Source organism: Falco biarmicus, chromosome 10, assembly GCF_023638135.1.
Source record: "Falco biarmicus isolate bFalBia1 chromosome 10, bFalBia1.pri, whole genome shotgun sequence".
NCBI lineage: Eukaryota > Metazoa > Chordata > Aves > Falconiformes > Falconidae > Falco > Falco biarmicus.
This window is the reverse complement of record NC_079297.1, coordinates 30,156,790-30,182,257: the sequence shown is the minus strand read 5'-3', so window position 1 is coordinate 30,182,257 and position 25,468 is coordinate 30,156,790. Positions and strand designations below refer to the sequence as shown.

At 38.9% G+C, this 25,468-nt stretch overlaps 1 long non-coding RNA gene across 1 annotated transcript in view; it reads right to left on the bottom strand.

The window, feature by feature from the left end:
• The window catches only part of LOC130156427 (uncharacterized), a 239,331-nt gene extending 216,997 nt beyond the window's left edge, over nt 1-22,334 (bottom strand). The window contains exon 1 of the long non-coding RNA XR_008824418.1: nt 22,097-22,334. This is a non-coding gene — a long non-coding RNA (uncharacterized LOC130156427). The remainder of the gene's footprint in view (nt 1-22,096) is intronic.
• Between the last annotated feature and the right edge of the window lie 3,134 nt (nt 22,335-25,468).

The following is a 25,468-nucleotide window of genomic DNA, read 5'->3' as shown; positions in this document are numbered from 1 at the left end:
AAAACAAAACAAAACACAAAAAAAACCCCCACAAACAAAACACACAAACAAAAACCCAAAACAAACAACAAACATACACAAATGGACCTACTTATTGTTTGATTGTTATTTAAGAAGAAAGTCTTGTACCATGTGGCACTTACAGCCACTTCAAGGTCCCTTTACGCTTCCACGGCAGTTAAGACATTTAGGTACATATGAAGTGTAAGCCCTTCATTAATAAGGGAGTGTGGTCCATGGCAGTTCAACTCTAAGACCCATGATGTGTTTTGGGCACTTTTGCCACTGGAGCCAGACTAAGGTCCCAATTCAGCAAGACACTAGGAATTGACAAAAACTCCATTCTACCACTGTTCAGCAAAGCACTGACACTAACTCTTTCCACCCCTTCAGAGTTCCCAAATTGCAAATGTTTCCTACTCAGGTGTCAAAAATGCTAACTTCCCCACATTACCACCTAAGATGATGTTCAGGTTCACTGGGAAAAAAAAATAGTTCCAATGAACAGCTAAAAAGCAATTTTTCTTCTCATTAGCTTCCTTTCCCCCTTCTCCTTATGTTTCTTTGTTTCTTTCTCCTTCATGCTATAGCAAACTTTGGCAGCACTGCAGAATGCTGATGAGACACACGCTTACTGGGTGAAATCCCAGCAGCTATTTTTGGCCAATACCTGGCATGAACTGGCTCTTTTTTGAGGACTAAGGGAGTTTGCTTATCAGGCTGTCTCGAAAAGTTTAATGCTTCATTATGACTCACCAAAAGGCTTACAAGTTTTACAAAACTAACATCACATTAACGACAAACTCCAGCAACCCTTTAAGCACTCCTAGCAGTAAGGCACCAAAGTAACTCTTCCTTTGAGAATACAAAAAACATAACAAAAGCATTTTTATTCCATCTCTAAAAAACACGACACCACTGTATATGCAAAGGCCTTGTTCATTTACTTTGTCACTGTTTTTTCTTTTTTGAAAAGTGTTGGTCAAGAGTAGGGTTATCACAAAAGGCAATTATACAGTCTTCACAACATCGTATTTCCAACTTGTCTTGACTTGTCACAGACCTCTGACTGCCTTGAGAAAGGCCTGTCACTCTTGATGTCCTATCCACTGTGAGAAAATATCCATCAGCACCCAAACTGAAGGCCTGAAATATATTTCATAGAATGACAATCATTTAGGTTGGAAAAGACCCTGAAGATCATAGAGTCCAACCATAAATACATGCTAATATCTAATTGCAAAGCACTGATTTCATGACATTTGAGGCCTCCTTACACCTGAAAATTTACAAACCGTTATTCCAAACCCACTCCTTCTACTTCTGAACATCAAGACTCAAATTAAAAGAATTTATTCCATTATACACCTAAACAGATGATTCAGGAAGTAGCTGAGTTAACTTTAGCAGTGATTGCATTTTTATGTTGCCCAATCTCCAATTTTTTTATAAGAGGGGAAAAATTTGGAACCATTGGCAGATAAGGTTTGCTAAAGGTGCCATTTACCACAAAGTTGAAGGTTGGAGTGTGGGAAAACTGGCAGCTCCTATCTAACCTTTTATGACTCCTATCCTACGCAATCCAAATAGGACTTCAGAAAGAAAGAGAATAGAGGAACAATCTGAAGATGATTTCCAGAGACAAAGAAGGTAGGCAGACCCCATTCACTCATCTAAAAAGAGGCTTCTAACCCTTTCCTCCTGGCTTTGAAAGCTGCTTGATACCCCATTCGCTTCTTTGGCATCCGAACCAAGTCCCAGGCTATTCCTGCCACAGGAAGGAACACCTCACTGCTGTGAGCTCAGATCAGGTCAGTTTCACTGTTTTGCTTTATTAACCTGAGGAAACACAGTGGTTTAACAGAGGGAACTGTCAGCAGGGGAATGTGCTTCATATTCCCATCACCTCATTTTATGAAGTTTAGTCAGCAGCTATATCAGAGCCATTTTAATTAAATAGGTTGCTAAAAGATCTTCTTTTACCTTGAAAAAGATGTGGTTGGGACTTCACCTGAGCTGAAAGGTTTGAATTTCATTAGGACTTTAAAGTAGGGTCTTTTTTCCCTATCCACATATAACTAACACCCTTTGGTCAACACATCAATACAGCTATTTACATAAAGTATTGATTAGAAGTCATTATAATCACAAAATGTTAATCACACCAATTAATTCCCAATTTGTTTGTACCTTAAGCTTGTTTGCTTTCAGTACAGAAGGTTAAAGCCAGAGTGAATCAGTCTTGGCTTTCTCTCTGGGGACAACTTTCTCTACCCAGAGGACTCCTATCCTGTAAATAGGAATTCTTCTGCATGACCAGGATTTTCCCCCAACATTGTTTCATAACTTTCCTTACTATTTAAAGGTATGCCATAGGGATACCAAACCCTTGGTTTCCTCATCACCAAGCAGGTTCCTTACAGTCATTATATTAATCTGTGGTTTTGTAAATAACAGAGAACAAGAATATGTTCTAGTGTGCCCCAACTACCAGATGGAGGAAGTGATTCTGTGGGACTGGTGCAAACCGAGAGAGCTGAGCAGGACTGAAGAGTCAGATCCTGCAGTGTTAGTGCTCTAATTCTGTTCTCCACTTTCCCTTCTACAGAAATTTAATCAATTTGTGGAGACACCTTGATTCCTGCAACATCATAGCTTCTGCTCCCACGGATGGCTGTGCCATGTTGACCCTAAATACTTCAACCCAATCCCATGTCATTTTTTAAGGGTGTTAGCAGCGCTTTTTTCTTATTTCCCAAGGAAAACAAAATTATTGTCATGTCCCTATTTTCCCCTCATTTTCATCTCATCTTTCTCTGACTGTCCAAGCAATTTGGTTTCCCTCTTAACCATCAAACTCTAAAAAAAACCCAACCAACCCAAAAAAACACCCTTTCTCTACTTACTGGCACATACGCTTCATTAAAGCTGCCTTTAGCTTGAGATCTTTTAAAGGAAAGACAATATAAACTGTATATAACGTAGTCATTGCTCACAGTTGACTGTACCAACAAGCACAAATGGGAAGAGGAAAATTTTGCATTTTCTTTGCACTGTTAGGTACAAAAAAGATAGCATTATTTTAATAATGTCAGATCCACAAACTACCTGGAAAGAAGGAAATAATATATAAAAACCCTGTTTAATCCCTTTGGGGAAAAAAAATTACCTTGCACTACACAGATCTATCTAGGAGCAGCATGCAAATAATGTGTGCTCACTGGAAGCAGATTTAAAGTTACAATAGTACCACTTATGGCATGGAAGTTAGTGCCACGTGGGCACAGATAAGTCCCCTTTCCCATCCCTTTTCTTCAGGCACTAGTAAAGAATTATTATCTTTCTAAAAAAATATTTCTTGGATCAAAATACTTGGTGTGCAGTATTTAAGAAAGTATTATAAAACTCTGTGTAAAGTGATGTTATTGCCTCAAGTTAAAACAACAGGCTGATTCCTGAATCATTCAATCCTGATTGCTGCAGTGTGTGATTTGGAATGGTGATACATCCAGGTGTTTGCCACTACCTGAGTAGAAAAATCACTTCAGTGTAATGTGGCGGACACCTGTAAGCCCTTTTGTTAAATGCACCCAGAGATCAGCTCATGGAGGATAACTTTCATGTATCAGGATTGCAGAATTCAGAATACAAAACTTTTTAGTATCTCAGAGCACACTATTTCTCCACCAAAAGCTAAGATAGTATTTGTCAGCTCCATGCAGCATACCTGCTGTTTTAGCAAGACTCACTACTGATCCCTCAAGCCTTTTTTCACATTTACCCCAGACATTAGATATCCGCACAGGTAAGTCTCCTCTATTAACCAGTATAAGAAGCTGCAAAGTTCAGAAAAAAACGCTGAAATGAAAAGCAGCCATTAAAGATATTCTGAGATGAACGGATAACTTACCTAAACTCAGACTGAGCTCCTCTGATTTTCCACATATGGGTCAAATAAAGAAAATGTCAATGTGAGAGACAGTTCTGGAGCTTAATATACCCTTCTGAGATTATCAAAGCATTGTAATATTAACTCTGCTGAGGAATAGTTTGGAGTTTGTGCTTACATAACTCAAAGAAGTCACAGATCAAATACGTGACAAAGTTATGTAACAACAGAATACATGTAAAAGTTCATGCAACGAAGAAAGACTTAGAACGGAATAGCTAAGACATCAGTAGAACAACCTCTAGTTAACATGGTGGATACAACAGGAAAAAATAGTTTCTATAGGTTTCAAGTTCAAAGAGTTTTGTTTTTAAACCCAGAAACAGATTAACAATGTCTTGTTCTGCACTAAACTTTGGAAAGCTGTCTCTCCTAAGTTAACCAGCATTTCCAAGTAAAATTAGCTACTGAAAGTCACTTGTGATAAAGGCCTGTAAAAAAAAGATTGCATAATACCAGAACTCAGAACTTCCTGACAGCTTTAGCTTTTGTAGTAGACCACTGTATTTTAACAGCTAGAAAGGTAAAGGTTGTTTGGGGTTTTTTTTAAGGTAAAATCTCTTTGCGGACCACTGTATTATAATTACAGATATCTTTGATATTAAAAGGCATTTTAAAAAAATCTACACCCACTTTTCTCTCCATCCCTTTCGAAGGGATTTAGTGGCTCACAGAAGCCATCTGGCTAAAAGTAATTGAGCGCATAATCCTTTGCAGTCACATCCATGCCCCTCCAGCACCATTTCTTTAAAGATGAAAGTATGGGGATCTGGCTGCAGGCCCAGTCAATAGGGGACAAGCAAGTGAATAGGGCTGACAACCACACAGCCTGAGGCTGCATTAACTACTCGATACCTCCTTTTATATTTCATTGAAGAGCAATGGCAGCAGCTGAGGAGAACCTCAGAGCCACAACTCCAATGGCACTGGAGAAGAACAGTGAGAACTCAGGCTTGAAAGACACATCTCTGTCCCCAGGGGCTAGAAGATTTGGGCAGGAATCAAACCTATTCACTGAAGGGTTTTGTGCTGTTACACTCACTTGTTTCTGTGGGAAGACATTATCTGCATGAGAAGCACCCAAAGCACCAGACTATTAATATCTTCTCAGCACTGGAAATCATGACCATCCATCACAGGATTATCAAAGACTGGTTTATGAATGAGTCAGACTACAGACCTAATATAATTTATGAGTTAGGGCAGACACGGATATTTCATGCAGGTCAGACAAAAAGAGCATACGATTTTCTGTCATGATCATTTATGAGGTCCTGACCTTAATGTAACCTCTCTTCACAGTGCCTATGACTTGTTTTCTTTGGTAATTCCCATGAATTAGCTTTTTTGCTTAGCTGTCTGAACTAATTTTTATCACATGTAAAAGCTTTTTCATGAAGCAACAGAACAGCTTTGCTTCCTACCTTTAAAAATCTCTCCTTCTTTTCCTGTGTATTGATACAATTTCATAGTGAGGACAATTTTACATAAACTATTTTCCACTCCACTGAACGTTATGTCGCTTTACATGAATATATTTCTTGGTTGACGCTAAGGCAAAATATTGCTGTAAATGCTGTATTTTCATAAATGCTATTCTTCAACTTTTTAATAGATTCATTCCATGCATACTATCAATACCAAGTCTTACTGACGGACCTGTACTAAGCTGCCAGCATAATCTCCTCTGTTGTCCCCAGAGCCTTCACCCATGAGTCAAAGGGAAAAAAAGACAACCAGCTCTTCTGTATTTTAAGGCAATGAAGTGATCAAGGTGGAGGGAGATGCTCTGATGAATTGAAAAACTCGTCAGTAACACAGTGGGAAACAGGGATTATTTTTGTTTGTTTTTTAAAAAAGCAGTTGAGATAATAACAACACAGGATGGCCAGATTCAGAACCGGCTGTAGATATGGGTCAGTTAAATAGCAATACATTAATACTAGGTCCAACAAAAGTATTGCAGCTGTGAGTTTCTGACAGCATATAGCATACAAGAAATCCCCACGATCATAATGTTAATAATGCACGAGATGAAAGACAGCATGACTTTACCAAATTTAGACTCCTGTTAAGTATCATTTGGCTCGCATTGCAACATACATTTTGTTCTCTTCTACATTAGTTTAAATCTAAATTTTGAGTAATTGACTCCAGGGTTATATTCTTCTAAAGGAGACTAAGATCAGTGCTGCCTAGACTTGTTTCTGGAAAAGGCCCAAGAATACTAGCAATAGCTGCATATTTTATTATAGCTTTTCAGCACGTTGGGAGCAATTAAACAAAGTGCATTAAAACCAAATGCAGTGACTTTGATTCTTCATCAACACATATCTAAACCAAATTTTTCCTTGGCTTTTTACAATTTGTGATTATTTATATATTCTCATTTGACTTTGTCCATAACCAGTAGTAACTAATAATTGACTAGATATATACCTTGTTAGTATACCCTCTATGCCTTATCACTCCCCTCAGCATTTTTAGGGTTTCCGAAATAATACAAAGGTCTCCCTATTTTTATAAAGGTATCCATTATTACAGAGTCTGAACTTCTGAGATGCAATTTTTGTCACTTTCTGGAAATAACAGACCCATAAAACTGTATTTTCAAGCTAGGTTATATTTGTTCTGAGCCACTGCCAAATACCACATACTGCCTTTAATCATCTAGCTTGTACGATTATGATAATACAAACTGAGGATAGGTTCAGAGACAGTTCTGTCCAACTTCCTGTTTACCATGAAAACTGTCACATTTTAAAAGCAGTACCAAAGTGGTTCTGCTAATACAGCCTCATAGCAGGAACAAAGATCTTGGGAAAAGATTTTGGGCAATTCCTATTCCATTTTCCTAGAAAGATATACCTGCTTATTTAATTCAAGACGGGAAGGATGTCTGCTTGCAGCAGAGTTTTGCAACAAGACTACATATCCACAGAGACTACAAAGGCAATAGATTCTTGTATTCTTATTTGAGTTACTACTAAAGTCAAATCTTACAAAAGGCATTGGCTAAATATCAAGGAGTTCAGATCTCCAGCTGCTTTTAGTCTGTGTTGCGTGATGGTTTACCCAAGCCAACTGAACACATGGTCCTCTGTGGAGTTGGAAGCCTACCATATATAGACAGGGAAGGAAAGAGACAGAGTGCCACAAAGCAGTCCAAATGCATTTGATCATACTTCTTCTTGAACTTGCAGTCTTCTGTAGTTTGTATTTGCAGTTCAGCACTGCAGAAAACACATGACCTTTTAGGAAAGTCTTTCGCCTCCATTTTTAAAGACTTTCAAAACATGTGATACAGGAGACAAGTTACAGTAACAACAGCAGTCAGTCAGGGTGTGAGACATTTCATAAAAACCAGCAAGTATCTTACTAAAGCCTCCCACTCACATGAAGTTTGGGACGCAGTTGTTATAGCATTCTTATTTTGCTTTTTAAAGCTGAGGCTCCACCTCACAAAAATAATAATAATTTAAAAAAAAATTAAAAAAGGAAGGGAAACATATTTACAAGAAGCATCTGCTCCAGTGTTGGAAGACCAAGAAATCCTTGGTTGTGGATGCAGCTTGGAGGACTGCCTATAGAGGATTAAGTAATCTGCATAATAGTACCTATAACATAGTGTTATTTTATTTCTTAAGCAACATTTGATTCCTTCATTTATGAAAAATGATAGCTCAGAGGCATTTGCTGATGGGATGTTCCGTTTGAAAGTTCCCTTAAGGTGCTGTGAAGCACCAGTACGGCTGCTGAATTGGCCTGAAATGGAGGAGAAGGGGAGTCATTAGCAGTAACTATGCATACTAATTAGGCAGTTACTGGCACGGAGGTAATGTATCATCACCTTGACTTATTGCACAGAAAATTTCAGCTTTTACAGTTTAAGGTCTCCATCATCTCGCTTCATATGATCTAGTGCTGAAATCTTTACCCCTAATTAATACTAGAGCTGCAGAGAATCTGAACAACCTGCCACCCAGTGAGTATATTTTTATGTCACTATTAAAGCCATTATTCTGGGAACAGTGTGTAGATGTGCAGGCTGTGGGCTTCTCTGCTGTGGGGCACAAATTGTTACTAGGGCTTCAGAGTCATTGTCAATATTCAGCTGAGTATGGATCCTAAACAGTGCTGTTGCCAAAGGGCTAATCTGATCCTAAAATACCCAAGAAGAATGAATAGCAACATGGGATCAGGAAGTTTTATTTCTCCTAATTTGGCATTAGGGTAATTAGTATAGGAATACAGACTTCAGTTTTAATATCCACAGTCCAGAAAAGCTATTAATAAATTAGAGATGAGAAAAGCCTCAAGAATAATGAAAATTTGAAAGATACTCCATCACTATGTACAGCTGAATCTGCACTTGAACAAGAGAAGTTTAAGATGTAAACTGTGATAGCAGTCTGTAAGTACATAAATGAGGAAGAAATTTTGGTAATGAATGTCTTCAAAGGCAAAAGGCAAGAAGTCACAGTGTTGGGAAACCAAAATTAAACGTAAGTAGACAAATAATAGAAGTGAATTATATTTGAGAGCTACTTTTTATTTTAATAATATTGCTAATAACCAGATATTGGATCTGACCAGTATCTTTGGATCTTCAAGGGTTTCTTCCTCCCTAGCCATTTAAAAATATCTTTTCCAATAGTTTTCTGTACGTCAGAGTTCTAGATGAGTTCCAACCTGTACCTTACATACAAACATCTTTGAATCTTTCCATTGTCCTATTCATGTAATGCCTGCTGGCATCCATTTGCCTTAGTTTTACTGCAGCCATATAGATGTTTTCAAGGCTTACCCCCCCCCCCAAAAAAAAAAAAAAAAAAACAAACCAAAAACCAAAACCAAACACCAAAACCAAACCACATCTTAAATCCTTCTCTAGACAGGACTGCTGCAAAACAGCTCTAATGTATATTCCCAGCTTTGGTTTATCACTCCTAAACATTTTTCCCTCTGGTTGTTTTTAATACATTTAACATGTTTACACAGGTAAACATGTTTACTTTAAATTCTGGTCTGCATTGAGTAGTTTTTTCAGTGGGAAGTGACCAAGCTCAACATTTCCCTCTTTCTCCCTCAGCTCACTATTTTATAGTTCTTCAACACTGGTACCTTCAGCAAAACTCAGGTGCTTTGTCTAAATAATTGTAAGCACACACTTTAACTTGCTACTATACTATTATATATCACAAATGGAAAATTACTTCAGAACAAGAAAGCTAGGTTTTCAAACACTGGCTTTTGTTTTTTGCACACGATTATTTGCTGGCACAGTCTATCACACACAGATGGCTAAATATATGATTGTACCTCACTATAATTTACAGACGCACATTAGAGGCTTGGCTGAAATTATAGTCCTAAAGGTCTAACCTAAGCCTCAAAACCCCCAGGATATTTAGAATTAGTACATTTATTTTGGTGTATTATGTCATTATAGTATGAGACAAACAATATGCAATATTATCAGAGTTCATCATTCTCAAGCTCACAAAAGGATGCATTACTGATACAATGTCAGTCTTCACTGCGGAACATTCTTTGTCAAAATTTCCTCACTTTCCCTATTTGATGCTCGTGACCATTAAAAAGATTTATAAGGTAAGAGTCCTCAGTTAATCAGAGGAAAAGATCAGTATGTAAGTTTGCTCATTCATTCTCACTCCCCACCTTCCTACACCCATCTCATCTTTGATGATGCAAAGACAAAACACTATTGCTGGTTTGTTTGTTTTCCTCCAGTTTGCTTCCTGGTAATTTTATTTGATTCCTCTTAATTTTTGCACTGGGAGAGACAGATGGGGAAAACTCATAAAGGAGATCTTTACAATCCAATCATTGTTCTTAGGTTCTCTCTCCCTCTCCCCTTTTAATTATTAGCAAAAAGATCAGGCTCCAACTAGAAGAACTTGTAAGTGAGTAAGCACAAAATACCTCCAACCTTCCTTAGCCATAAGACAGACTGTCTTTTGATGCAGCTGTATGTGGGGCAGATGTGTAACTCATAGAGCCCAGGTTTGGTACTTGGTGCTTCTACACTGTAAAAATACAACTTAAATGTTAGGGGCATGTGCAAACAACTATCCTTGCCATATCTGCCCTAACCCATATTACCTACAGCATTTATCTACTTTGAAAGGAAGCCTGCAACATAAGTAATGATAAAGGAAACTGGAAATATGACCTCCATCAATCTACAATACATGCAAATGCTTAATTTAATTTTTCCATCAATTTCCAAATGAACGAGGCTTATTGTATTGAAAAAATAAAACCAGCTTGCCCTTTGACTTCATTTGAGATTACTCTTCCACATTAACGTCCTCAACAGCATTTCTTGCAGGCTTCGGAGGAATTAGATGAAAAGCATTCAGATGATACACAGATGATATTTTGTTTGATCGCTACACGTTTCCACCCACACTTAAGGCCAACAAGGTAGAGAAGCATTTAAAGTAAGTACACATTCAAGCATCAGCACAATATGCCTCAAAGAGAACCGAAGGCATTGGTAGTAAAACCTTATTGAGACGTATCATCGAACAAGAATACACACAAAGATCAGAACCTCACTTCCAGCATGCGCAGCCTACATAATACATTGGTAGCCTTGTCTCTTCTGCTAACAAGCTTTTCATATTTAGTGTTTCTGAAGAGAACCATTTAATTAAACACAGAGATTGAGAGGCTGTTCACTACAATCTGAATCTCATTTTGTTTTGCATCCATTGTCAATGAACATAAATTGTAGAGCTATTACAGATAGAACTCCGTCAAAGTTTCACACTGCTTAAGCAAAGCAAAAGGGAGTTTAACTACACACATATCGACATTGCAATCAGCGAGGATATATGACTGGTGTGTACAGTCATATATGTGCTAGGCTTGATCAAGCTAATTTCATCAACAGAAGGGAAGACACAGTAGAACAGGCTTAACGCAAGTTTAGGGTAGGCAGTAAGCCAGCCGGATATCCAGTAAGCCTGTAGAGCCTATGCTGCTGCCATCCATGCCTCGTGTGTACTAGTTGTCAGAAAGATGGTAGCAACTCCTCAGCCCTTAGGAAGGATCTGCACCATTGTCCTGGTTTCAGCTGGGATAGTTAGGTTTCTTCTTATTAGCTGGTACAGTGCTGTGTTTTGGATTTGGTATGAAAATAATGTTTATTAACACACTGATGTTTTAGTTGTTGCTAAGTAGCCTTTACCCTAAATCAAGGACTTTCCAGTTTCCCATGCTCTGCCAATGAACAGGTGCACAAGAAGCCAGGAGGAAGCAGAGCTAACCCTAACCCAAACTAGCCAGAGGGATATTCCACACCACAGGGCATCATGCTCAGTACATAAACTGGGGAGAGCTGGCTAGGGGCCACCAATCATTGCTCAGGGACTGGTGCATCACTTGGGGTTTTTCCCCTTGGATTTTATTCTTCTCTATCCCTCTCCACTAAAACTATTATTGTTGTCAGCTTGTGGTTTTTTAAAACTTTATTAAACTGTTCTTATCTCAACCCACAGGCTTTAACTTTTTCTGATTCTCCTCCCCATTCCACCGGGGGTAGGGTGGCATGGGGTGGGTGAGCAAGTGGCTGCATGGTACCTAGCTGCTGGCTGGGATTAAACCACAACAGCCCTACACAGACTACATAGTTGCGGGGACAGGGGGACAAGGAAGGAAGAGGGCTAATTGACATCAGCTGCCAAGATGTGTTTGCTGATCAGGTTGGGAAGACAGTATCCAACATTCACCTCCTAACATACGTCTTACATCAGAGCAAACAGGAGACAATGCAAGAGCCAGGTGTTTGGCTTAGTGTTAGAGCTTCTCACACTGGGAATTTCCACCTAGCTAGGCAGCAGATTTAATTCCTTTGTGTTCATCAGATTGAATGTAATGACATGTTTTGCACAATTTTTATCCCATGCAGACAAAGTGCACCACATTTACTTGAGAGAGACGGGAGAAAAAAGCCCTCATGTTAAAGGACTGATAAATGGAATGGATGCATCTTTTGACAGTCCAGCATCTGGAGGCATTACTATTTCAATATCTACTTTGTCTAAAGTGTTTTGTTTAAAAAATGTAATTCTTTCTCACCTCTATAAAAAAAGGCAACACAATGTAGCAAATCATTTTTACAGATTCACTGCTAAGCATGCATTTCAGAATAATAAATGACATTCAGAAATGAGCCTGGCCCCAATGGTGGTCAGCAGCAGATGGAAGGGTAACAGATTCTACCTATAATGTCACAACATAAAATGGGAAAGTCAATACATGTGAAAAACCAGAAGGTAGCAGTGATAGCATCTAGAGCCTTCCATCACCGCCATGTCACAAAAGAAAAACTATAGGCCACAAATCTTTTGAAGTTTCAGTTCCAAAGTTAAACGCAGAGTTTGACCAAGAGTTTAGAGAGATTAATTTAAATCTTTCCTCTCATGGGAAGTGAACCAAATTCCAGTACAAGGAAACCAAAAAAAGTTAGCTTTCCCAAATGAACACATCTTGCTTGGCCTAAGGAATTGGGCAGGCAAAGCCTCGTATAGTCAATTTACACAGCTCTGACTTTTTACTCAGCAGACTCTTGTTCTCCTTCATTGCCCATGATTTCTCTAACATCAGTAATGCCATTAAAATAACTTACAGGAAGTGCAAAACTGAGGACAGCATCTATTGGCAATGTCTTTCTAACCCTTCCAGGACACATTAGGCAGATGTGTGGCAAGTTGTGACTACAGAGAATAAAAATAAAATGGATTCCACAAAGCCTTTCCATCAAAATTATTTCTTTAAGGGCACCAGCAGAGCTGGGAACTGCCTCAGATTTCATCAAGCAATACAGTTATTTTCCAGCATGTTTTTTCTAAGGAAAACAAAATTTAAGAAGTGAGCACTTTCATTTCTTTTTTGCATAAGTCATTCAGTTTTATTTGCCTGCCTAGCTCCAAGCAACACCATTTCATTCTATATAGCCTTGAGCTGCGTATAAGCCTGCATACCTTTACCCATTTTTGCTACTCAGACACTCTTCCTCCACTGTTTCCCACTGTTCTCAATACAATTTCATTTTCTTCTCGGTAGTACAGCCCTACCCAGCATCAATGCAGGATAGCATGGTGTTCACCAAACAGTGACACAGTTATACTGTGAAACTCTTATTTGAATCTCAAACAGCGCTAGGCCAAAACCAAAACTCCTTTTAATTCAATGTAATCCATTTAGGCCCTTCAAATACAAAAGCTTTTTTAAAAAAATGCTTTTACCAATCCCTCTGCCTTTCTGGTCTCTAGCTCTTCTGTATTCACCCTAGTTTAGGAAGATGCCCAGATAAGCCTTCCTTAACTTGCTGTTTTTGCTGTAGTCACGGTAAAACAGTTTGTTTCACAACGCTGTTCTCACTGTTTCCAGCAAAACGTTTTCAGATCTAGAAAGCAGAGCTGCTGATTACCAGACTTTCCCAGTCTATCATTCTCAGTGTTCCCTTTTTCCTCTGTAAAGGAAGAGCTTATTTCAGAGAAAGGATACCCTCTGACTGAGAACTTGGAAAACACCATACAGAAAACTGTTTGGTGTTAGAAAACAGAAACAGCTGCCACTTCCACCAGCACAAGGTACTAATGGCCTTCAGAGCAACTCCACATCAGAATAGAGAGCAGCTTTTGTTTGAAGACCTGGGATACCATATATTGTCAGAGGCCCTCAGATGCATACAATTCATTGCAGCAGAATACTAATAAGAGTTTATCACACTTTGAAGACTACTATACAGGAATCAAAGCCAGGCTGCCTGTGGTCATTTTACACACTTGAGCCAGCTGTTATCCAGTATCAATTCAGATACTTAGGTTAAGGACTGATGGCATATTTGTAATATACCAGTGAGTCAAGCACATTGTAGGTAGTAAAGACTGAGTCACTGTTTCCAAAACAATGTGGTTTTTTCTTCAACACATAAAAGGAAGGAAATATGGTAACACTCTCTGCACGATTATCGCACTACGTATTACTACACATGGCAAGAAGAAAAATCAAGATTATAACATGCCTTTTGGTCCAGAAATCTTCCCAATGACATTACACAGCAGTGTTTTAGAATCCAACACTGACAAGAAGTCACAGAAGCAACTACAAATGCACTGGAAGGATACTGAGATGAAATTTCTTTTATTAACGGTATGGGTAAGTAACTGGTGTCAGGAAGACCAGCAAGAAACCTGACAGGACTTGCAACATGAAGATGATTGACCTCTGATGTTCACTATTCCGTTCCACGGCCAATGACACAACACTACATACATGATAGTAACAAGGGAAACAGAGCTGAGTTACAAGTTCTTTCACAAAAACATTCTTCCATCTTCAATTAATGTGGCCTCTTATTACATCAAGATACCACCTACTCTTAATAAGAATAACTGTATATTATCTCAAAAGAGTTGTTTTCAAGTTACACCCACATTTTTGTGTGTAGGGAAAGGTAACAACTACTCCATCACCCAGGCTCCTTCTTCTCCCCAAGGAAATAAAAAGCCCTAAGCCCTATTTCTGTTCCCAAGAGATGGAAAATACCGTGCAACATGCTCTCTCTCTTTATTCAAAGCATTTCCCAGACAACTTCATAGTACAATCTCTTTTCCGCACTGACAGCAATTAGTCTTTTCATGTTAAACAGTTTTTGAAATAAAATTGACCCACAAAAAAAATTCAGCAGAGGGCTGCAAAGGTGTTCTCCACCATTTTGCTAAAAACAGTAACCATTTTCTTTTTCACTGCAAACTGCAAAATCCTTCACTTAGAAATGTAAAGCAGAATGTACAGAGGCCTGAGTCAAATCAAGTATGTTTTAAATATTCTTCTTCCTAAGGTTTAATAAGACTGAATTTGTAACATCACTTCACAAAATGCAATTAATTTCTTAATTAGGCAAACTGAACACTCCTAGTTTGGAAGCACCCATGAGTGTACACAGTTAATCTCAGACCTATTTGCTTTTATTTAGTGTCTTTTATCTGCACCTTTGCTTTGGCTAGGTAAACTCCAAAGGTTTTATACTGATTTTTTTTTCTCATTTTTTCACTCCCACTAAAGTAAAAGATGACAGGTAATAATATAATGTGTGGTGGAAGGCGAAATGCTGACAGACATTGTGTTACTTTGCTTCAATTAGGCTCTAATTACTTCTTCTCTTCAATTAGAAAATCACATGAACCAATTATGCCAGATAATGTGTGCTTATCCTATTCAAACTGCACAATGGGTAAGGTCTATTCACATTGATTATCTTCAATTTATGCTTTTAGCCTTTTTTTCCCTTCTGTCTGCATGGCCCATTACAGCTTTAAAGTGGAAGCTCTTAAGCAGTTCACAGTATTATGATATCATTCATAACAATTGTTATGTTTTGATGGAAGAATAATTTTGATGCCTTGAATGCAGAGGGGAAATATCTCTTTGGATTGAACGTATTTCAATTTTGCTATTTTGGTTAACAATATTCCCATGGTTTTTTAAATAAATATGATACAATGTGGTCTACTGTTAATGGACAGAGCTGAGTGAAACCATTGGTTCTATGGGAACAAAGACAGATTTCAAAACCAAACACAAGGTATCGAACACAAGACCTGATTCCTCACTCACTGTCAGCGCAGAGGTATCCAGTCCTAAAAGCCCTATCAGACCTCATTCATGAATGATCTGCTGAGTGGAAGGCAATCAGGAAAGGTAAAGTGACAAGCATAAAACCTAGAAATGAGGAAGTTATGAGAATGTTTTCCTGCAAAATAAAGGGGGAAAAACCACAATGTAATTACTCACCAGTCATAGAACAGTTCCATAGATCTGGATGAGCAGAAAATGCTGAGAAACGATGCTGAATACTAGGGGCATCTTAAACAATCTCACCTGTTCTTTTATAGATATTTAAGGGATTCTACTGATAGATGGTTTTATCTATCCTAGTGCTCAGCTGAGGAATTAAACTTTCTGTACAAAGCACCTTAACATCCATGTTAAACTGTGGGGCCCAGAACCCCACACGGTTCTGTTCTATTCATCTAAGCATCATCATTAAGTGAGCACTGGAGAGGAATCAGTAGGGTAAAGTTTCTAATATAAGTGGGACAAATCTAGAAGCATTTTTTTAATATTCAGAGCAAGAGCCCAGGAGAGTAGCTTAGCCTAGGCAGTTAACTTCTTCATGGGTATATTAAATGAGATTATTTTTAACATATCGGAAAACTTTTAGAATGGAATTACATTGGGAATTAAAGACCCAAAGACTTTGTTAAATAACCCAACTTAGGATGACACAGCCATTGAGATTTTTGCTGACTAACTTTCTTTCCCGTACATAAGCAATTAAAGCTCTGATTTGTGAATATGACAAACATAAATACACACAAGGTACTGCACTCTTTTACATGTGGCATACATATATTCCCTTAAAAGAACCCTGCACAAGAATAGTAAAATGATACTGCATAGTGAAATAAAAACAGGGCAGAAGCTAAAGAGTTAAACAAAGGCAAGTTATTTTCTATAATGTTATGAACATGAAATATGTATTTGTCAAAATGTAATTACAAAGAACTCTTTATATTTCATGACACAATGAATGCCATAATGGAAGTTCAAACATCACAGGGAAAATAGTTACGTATTACAGGCAGAATCATTTTTCATTGAATCATAACGAAGAGATGTAAACAACTGAAGTACTTGTGAGACCCCACTATTCTAAGAAGTTACTGCAGAATTATACGCAGTTTAGGTAAGACAAGTCTGTGTCAAAAAACACCTGGTTTGCCTAACAAGATTCTCTGTCATCAAAACGTTTTGGAAAACTCAGCTTTGAAACTTCCCCTCCCTCCATCCTACATGTTTTTGAAGTCCAGATCTAGGTCCCACTAAAGTCAAGGTCTCTCAATCACCTGCTTTCTTTGACAGCAGAAGGGAAAGAAGCCAAGTGAGGCAGTTTTATCACAAAATTTTTACAGTGGCAGAAATAAAAAAAAAATAAATTAAAATATCATATGCCAAGAGACTTCCAGTCCATCTGCCAGATCAAAGACTGGAACAAGTTTAAATGAGGACCTAAACTTTTGGAAGCTGATGTGAGCAGAAGTATTTCTCATCACCATCTTCATGCAACCACTCAAAATTCAGTAAAATTCACAGTTTTCCTGAAGTTCAAGAACACTTGTCTAGCATTTGAGTTATAGAAGTGACAAAGAAATATAAGTTAAATTTTTTAAGATGCTTTTTGCACTCAAAAAAATTGAACAGATTTGGTTTTGAAGACTAGACTTTCATTTCTCAATGGCTCACACTTCTGCATCTGATGGACATTAAACATGCCAATTTGGAGTGACTACAAAAACTTTAGAACTGTTTGCACAGACTCAGACTGAATTGATACAATCACCCCATCTCTTTTTAATAAAAAGAGTAATTTTCTGTGAATTATCTTAAGAGTCAGATGGTCAAGCCAATTAGTTTTCTCTGAGCTTAGACACTTTGGCTGAGAGAAAGGTAAGGAAGGTCATTATTTGTTTTAAGTATGAAGGATGCTAGACCACATAGAACTGGTAAACTTGTTTCTCTCATCTAATAAAAATAAACCACTAGAAGTAACAACTTCCAGTTTCTGTCATTATACTGGCTTCTATCCAGAAGCAGAAATAGCAGTACCAACAGTTCTGTGAGTAGGTTACTTTACTGCTAAGGAAAAAGAAATCCTTCTCTCTAATCCAAAGGGCTGCATTAGTGGAGGGGTCATACAAAAAGGGCTTCTATTGAGTACAGACATGCTCTCACCTTAATAGAACTGCAACTTCTCTTTATGTCTCTTCAGCAATATTATGTGCTCTCCAACTGGTAAGAATAAGGAGGAATAAAATTAGACCTTGCCTATACTTGCAATTATTTGGGGCCAGGTATGCTACAGCAATAAAAACAAGGCCAGAGACACGAGGTAAAAATTCAGCAAGGAAGAAGTTTCCAGGCACACAAAAAAAGTAAAGAAACACCAAATTTTAAATGTATGTGTGCAAATTCATTGTCTCTTGGGTATTCATGACAGTTTAGAAATGAAATGCAGTTTATGAGCATGAAGTATTCTCATGGTTGGTTTAAACTACTGTAAATGGCATTTCATTTACCCCTTATAAATACTACTTTAAAACAATTATGACCTATAAGTAAATGCTTTTACTTGAAATGTTACTTTTTATGGCAGGCACTATACATTTATCATTCACCTCAAATATTCAGAAATAGATTACAAGAAAGGCACAACTAAAATATTTTCCCCGTGGAAACAATTCAAGTACGGAAGTCTCTTCCCAGGTATCACTTGTTCTTGATAATGGTGCAAGAAGAACTTTTGCATACAAATGGAAACAAACACACAGAAGTCAACAGGGATCAAGCAGCACAGCAGGGAAGCAGACACCCAGAAGAAGCAAACAACAAGATGTGAAATTTTATAGCATGCACGTTTCCTAGGTTTAGATATGAAAAATCGTTTGAAAGACTTGTTTAAAATTACAACTTAACTGAAAACTCAGTTATGCTAAAAAGTCAGCTTTGAAATTAATTACTTGAAATTAGTTTTATCACTAAAAGGAACAAACAGGTTGATGCAACTCAGCAGGAGAAAAAAATGGGATTTTTCTAGGTAGACAAACTCTGCAGTGATCAATCAATCTAATAAAGTAGCAGATTTGGTTTGGGGGACTTATGTTTAACAATTACAATTATGGAACTGTAACAGTGATGAATAATCTGTGTTGTGAATACAACAGTATTGTATTTTTAAAATATTGTATAATTCCTTTGATGATTTTTCTGGCTATTCATCTATTTTATAAATCAGCAGGAGGCTTGACAAGATGAGAAAAAAAAAGGTTTCTTCCTGCCTAGATTTATGTATGCTCAGTTATATTCATTGTTAGTGCTGTTCTGAACAACTTACTCATTGATTTATGCTATGTACTCTGTAAAACCTTTTTAATGTTTTTATGTGCCCTGCATGTATCTCTTGCTTAAAAAAAAAAAAAAATTGAAGAAGTTTCAGAAATTGGGTTCAGCCCAAAAGAAGTTGTATAAATTGCCTTTTTCCTAAGTTTAAAACACACATATATTCCTTGTTCCTAACCCTCAGGCAAGTAAAGTTAATGCCAATGCCTTACATCATAGGTCAACTAAACAAAAACAACCAAAATATGTTTTAAAAAAGGCAAGTGAGAAAATGATCCATGCCTTTGGCAAGTCAAAAATTTCCAGTGCCTCTCAGAATTCTGCATGTATCCCCTCAGTCTCACTGAAGACATCTCTCAGATTGTCAATTACATCTGCTCTCACATGGACAAATGATGAAAAAGGAGGCGTGTACATCACTTCATCAAACAAGCTTTGGGTATTAAGCCAAATTAAATACAAGTTCACATGCTCTAAGACTATTTGGATTTCTGCTCTTCATTGCTGGAAAGGTTAAGGGCTTTCCCCTCTTCTTCTCAGAAAAGGGGACACCGGAAATAAACCAGTGTAATTCTCCCTCTCTCCAAGGATTAGGCCCTGTTTCCCTCTTCCCCAGCAGTAAGGCAGAGGTAACAGGATCTAAAGGCTTCCCTTCCATGCCTCTCTCAGCAATAGATGGGCTGTCTCTCAATTATTTCCTTTCCCACCCCTGAAAAGCAGCTGAAAGTTAAGTATAGGGAAGCAGCAGTGCACTGTTGCTAAAAGTTGAAAGGAAATAACACTCACTCTTTCTTTCATAATTATACCCATTCTAATGGATTAAAGCAGGTGCCACTGCAATACACCACTCACTCCCCTGTTGAGCTTCCATCTAAAGTATTATCGGTCCCTTTCAACGAAAAGAAAAAAAAAAAAAAAAAAAAGAGAGAGAGATACACTTAATTCCTTAAATAACTTTTTCAATTTCTGGGCATCTAGCCCAACCAGTCCTTAGTGCTATTATAATGCAAGTAATAAATGATTATTCCCTCTCCACTGACTAAGAAAATGATTGTTCCCATTTCACAGTTGAAAAAAAATAAATGACTACCCAGATTCCCCAGAAAGTCTCCTTGAGCCTGTGAAGTGCCACAGCCACAAGATCTCTTTACTTCTTTTAAGGCATTGGGTGACTTTCCCAATTCCTTCAGAAATAGGGCATGCTACTGAAGGAAGCCACTAGAGAAAACAGAGCAAGTTTCTGGAAGAGACTGTTCCTAGGAGCTCTCTGGCTGGAAGCTCCCTCATGCTCTCAAGCATAGAGAGGGCTTGCATTTTTACACATCTGATACCTGGAGCAGGTATGCCTCATAGCAGAAGGCTAGAATCTCTCGCACAAGAGTGCTCCATGATTGGGAACTTGAAAGACATGGAAGTAGGAGCACTGAGGAATAGACCATAACACATAAAGGGATACTACATGTTCGAGGTTCTTCACTGTAATAGCAGAGGCAGGCTTGCAGCAATGCAAAGCTTCTTCCCAGTAAAACTGCAGTCCAAAGTCAACAGCTAATTCCAAGTAAAAGTACTGTGGGTATCACAGCAGCTGGGAGCCAGTATGAGGAAGCAGGTAAACCACAGCCAGAAGATGCTGGTAAGCAGCTGTTAGTCTAGAAGCACGGTTAAAATACGCTTAAATAACACCTTTCAAAGGCACTTAAGGTTGAAGAAATTTAAATGCATCAGATCTAGCACATAATGACGTGTGGTTTTGTTGAGGGTTTTTGAACTGCATTTTGGGTCCACCTCCTCAGTGGAAAATGAGAGACTAACAATACTGCCAATGTGACATATCCCACACCAACAGAAAAGAACACGTTGGGAACAGCTTGCCTCAACACATCATGTACATTGGACAAGGTAATGTTGCACACTATGTCCACGGTGCTGGCCATGTCCCCAGAAACCAGCGTGCCCCACATGTTGTGTGCTTCTCTTCTCCATTCCGCATTCACCAGCTCTTACCTATGTCAATCTAGTACCTGTGATGCAAACACCACCGCACTGTCTCATTGAAACACCACTGCCAAGCTCAGGATGGCAGAAAGCAGCAGCACCCTCCCAACCTGCTCCCACCCACCCACCCACGCCCAGTGCATTAAGCATCTCAATGCAGTACTATTCCCAGTGCCATCACTGAACCCGGCAAGCAACAGAGCTCCCTCACAAGCCAGAGCAGAGGAATACAAAATTGTAGACACAGAGTATTTTAAGAAACAGCTTAATGGAAGTTACCAAGGGATGTGAATCCGACTTTATAACAAAGAGACATGTACCGATTTGAGTTTGAGCCCAATTCCCAGAATGACATTATCTGTGTAGTGTTAATTCTTTATTATTCAAAAGATTGCTAACTGTTCATATCTGCACAAATGTGTTCATGCTTCATTCATTCCAAGTCAATAATAATGGATTCTTACTATTGATTATACATGAGCCTTTTTGTCCCATCATAATGAAATTTTAATGTTGATGGTCCCCAAACTATTATTTCAACCTAATAACAGTGAGACTTGACAATTACCTCGCTCTGCGAATTGCAGATAGAACTAATAAGGTCATCCTTAATAACTTTTTGTTTACCTGACATTAGGTAATTTTATAGTTATTATGTATTATTTTAAAGTCAAAGGAGTGTTTTGCAAAGAAATGTTGTCTCCCTGTGGAATAAAATATGATCCTGCCAGGAGGAAGCCTTTCCCTTGCTTGCTCCCTGACCTGCGCTGTGGTACCTGCTGCCATTACCTAAGCCACTCAGCCCAGGGGAGAGGAGCACAGCTCCATAGCTGCAGCTCAAAAGCATTAATCACAAAAATGGAGAGCAGGAAAAACAACAACAAAAAAGCAAGAATCTTTAAATCTTGAAAAAAGTCTGTAAAGGAAAAAATTTAAGAATCAGCAAGGATAGGACTGCTAGAGACACAGTATTAGCCTGGTTCAGTGACCTGGTGTGTTTCACATGGCTGTACATACAGCATTGGTGTGGGGCTGTCCTCAGGACCTTTGTCTACTCTCTGACCACCAGCAGCCCATCCCAGCACCCCACGACACCTCCATCACCGCCAGACAGCAGTGGCTTTGGTTCCCAAACCAACCCCTTCCCTAAATTACCTGGCACTGCTCGCTGCCCGGCCTGTCACCTCGCTCTGCTCCCACCACGTTTGCAAGGCAGCCCTGCTGCTGCACTTACTGCCATGAGATCCCCTCTCTCACAGCAGCGGGACTGCCCTGCGACCAAACCTCCGCTTCAACAAAGTACACACGTTTCCAACCCTTATGAACCTTTTCTGAAGAGCTGCAGCAGCCCTGTCCTGTCACGGGCTGTAACCGGGCCTCAGGCGCTGACGGGCTGTGCCTCTCCACAGAACCTTCCACAGCCACCGCGGCCGGCGGGGGAGGGCTCCCCTCAGGCGGCTGAGGGAAAACCCGCTCGGCGCCAAAACCGGGCTGCCCGCCAAAAGGCAGAGGGACAAGCCGTGGCCTCGGGAGTACACTTGGTGAGGGAAGAACCTTTAAACTGAGAGAAATCAGCAGCAAGGAGACCATGGCGAGGCTTCAGAAGCAACTCTGAGCTGGCCAAATAACTGCCAGCCGCTGGGGGAGAGAGCTGAAACAGAAGCAACAGCTGCAGGAGGGCTCCCAGCGCTGGGCACGCAGGTACGGAGCAAGCAAATAAATGGGATTTGAACTGATGTTAATAGAGTAAATACACGTGTAAGCACTCTCAATGTTATTAGGTTAACTATGCGTATAAGCACTGTGACAGTCTGAGCTTAAGTACCTTACCAGGGCTGGGTTTCCACACAGATATCCCCAACTCGTGGTTTTACTACAAAAGAAGCACTCGTGAGTATGAACCTGCCTGTGCAGCAAGGCAAAACAAAGTCCTTAAGGGTCTTTTCAATTTAGGAAAGAGAATTTATATGGAAAACACTTTTCTGCTTGTTCTGGTCCCTGTGTGGATGGCAGGTTGACTAAACTGAGAAACCTGGCAATAAAATTGTTTCAGGAATGATGAGGGATCCAGGTGAGAAAGCTGGCAAGCCTTGCAAGGTACTTTGTGGGATTCCCTGATTCCACACGTATTCCAAGCAAATGGCCCCACTTTGTTGGCGGAGACAGCCCTGCTTGCCATCTTCATGGCACTGGCACAATTGCTTGGCATTACCCTATTGCTCGAGATTGATGGGTCAAAAGGAATGATTAACAAATGCTTTCAATAAACAGCACTTTTGGAGCAGGAGACAGAAGAATAAACTAGAATAATCATAAAAAAAAGGTATACCAAAGCTAAGACCATGTTCTGTTGTCCAGTCTCATGCACACATGTTCTTGGTTAACTAGCTTTTTTAGTACTATGAAGATCCCAAGTATGACAGGGATACAAATGGTGGGAATAGCTATTTCCAATTGTTACAATCTGCTTCAATTACTGCATTCCCCAGACATACTGAAATAGTCAGTTTGGTTTAACCCAAGTCCAGTCAGGCAATTTTACATGGTTAAAGAATGCATCTGAGAAGGGGAAAAAACAAGTACCAAGTCTGTAGCTGGACTTACTGAGCCAGAGCATCCATGTCCGCCACTTCAGTATATAGCACTGGTTATGCAAATGACAAGGCAGGGTTTGCATTTCCCTGAATTCTGTTTTTTTCATTGCTTTATTTTCCAACTCCTCTTGCACACGACTTCTTTCATTATACTGTTTGAAACCTAGGCAGTAACCCATGTGGCTAATCTGTACCCATTCGTTATACTCAGAAATTCCTACTAAAGAAGTTCCAGGCTCCTCAGCTACAAGTTTGCAGGACTCTGAGAACAGCGAAAGAATATCCACTCTTATCAATACCTCTAGTGGAAATCTACCTTTTCTGCTAAATAAAACATTCTTGTAATTCAAAAAGTAATTCCCACTCATCGAAGAACCAAAAAACCTACATGTCTAGCTTTCTACAACAGAAACTTGAAGGCTGTTCAGAACAACCACCCTAATTTTATGGTCATCCTTGATTTTGCAACAAGCCCCAGTCCTCCTTATAGCCGTTGAAGTTGCAGCTGTGCCTTGCTGAGAAGACAGCATAGAACCTTTGTACCCTGTTTTTCAGGCATGCCAAGGGAAGATAAAATTACACAGGTATTTTCCAAGGACATAATTCCATACACATCTTACAAATAAAGGACTCTAAAGGAAACCTGACTTAACTTTCAACTCTGTCCTTTATTTTCTAACTCACAGGAAGGTGTCCAAAGCTCTTTTTTGTTTGTTTCTTTACAAACTTGCCCACAGCTTTAGCATTGCTAAGACTGCTGACAAGAATTCAAAAACACTGTGACAGGATGCAATACTGCTCAAAATCACCCAGATTTGTCTCAAAAACAAGGTGAAGGCTCTTGAAGGCAAGAGTCACAGCTTTTACGTCCTTCAGCTTCTGATGTTGCTGCTGCAGATCAGTACAAGGAAGGTGAAATAAGCATCCTAGGTATGAAAATCAGCGTTCTATTTCTGATTTTCTGCACAGCACAGGCTTGCTTTGCCACTGCTGCTCGTGCTGCATTCTGCGCAAGAAAGGAGAGGAAGCAGAAGTCTCCCCAAAATGAACTCAAATCCCCTGGTTTCCAAAGATAAGAATATAAGCTTTTTTGTTTAAAAAAAATACAAACAAATGAATGCCCAAAAAACAGCCAAAGAAAACAAACAAACAAACAAAAAAAACCACACAAAAGAAAACCCCCACACCATACAGTAGAAATGTTAAATTTGTTATAAAGCAGCAAATCAATGTTTCCCATACAGGGAATACTTCCGTTTTCATGAAACAAGTTTATTTCATGTGTATTAGATTGAGAACCTTAGATTAAAAGACCTGAAGCAACGGGTCTAAGCAGTGAAACTCCCAAATAGAAACCTGGATATGATTTTGCACTGAACGTGGGGTGAAAGAAGAGATAGGAGCTGAAAAAACAGCACGGGGGCCAGAGGGGGTGGGGGCGGACACAAAAACAAAACAAAGACTGTTTCGACTTCCTGAAGAAAAATTAGGGCTTATGGCCCCAAAAGAGGGAGAATATCTGGATGGAGGTTTTCCAAAGTATTCCTAAATTCCTAAAATTAAAATCAAAAGTTATTTAAAACCAAAAGTCTCAAACTGAAACACAAAGTATTCAAAAAACAATAAACTGGTTTCTAGAATATTTTCCCTATTCTCAAAAATATCAACAAAATTAACAAAACTGAATGAGCTTGCTCGACCCTATTCTCACTGCAATATATGAAAGCTATAATGTACAGAAAATCATAGCCAAACCTCTCTATGTTTTCAACATCACAGATAAAAGAATTACAAAAATCCCTGTAGTCATATATTGGTGTCCAGATTTCTGAACCGTTTTTTCTGAAATAATTTTAGAACATTTGTGCTGCAAGGTTCTTTTTCTGTTTTTGAAATTTGCGATAAATATTACACCTACCGGGAATGTATTTTC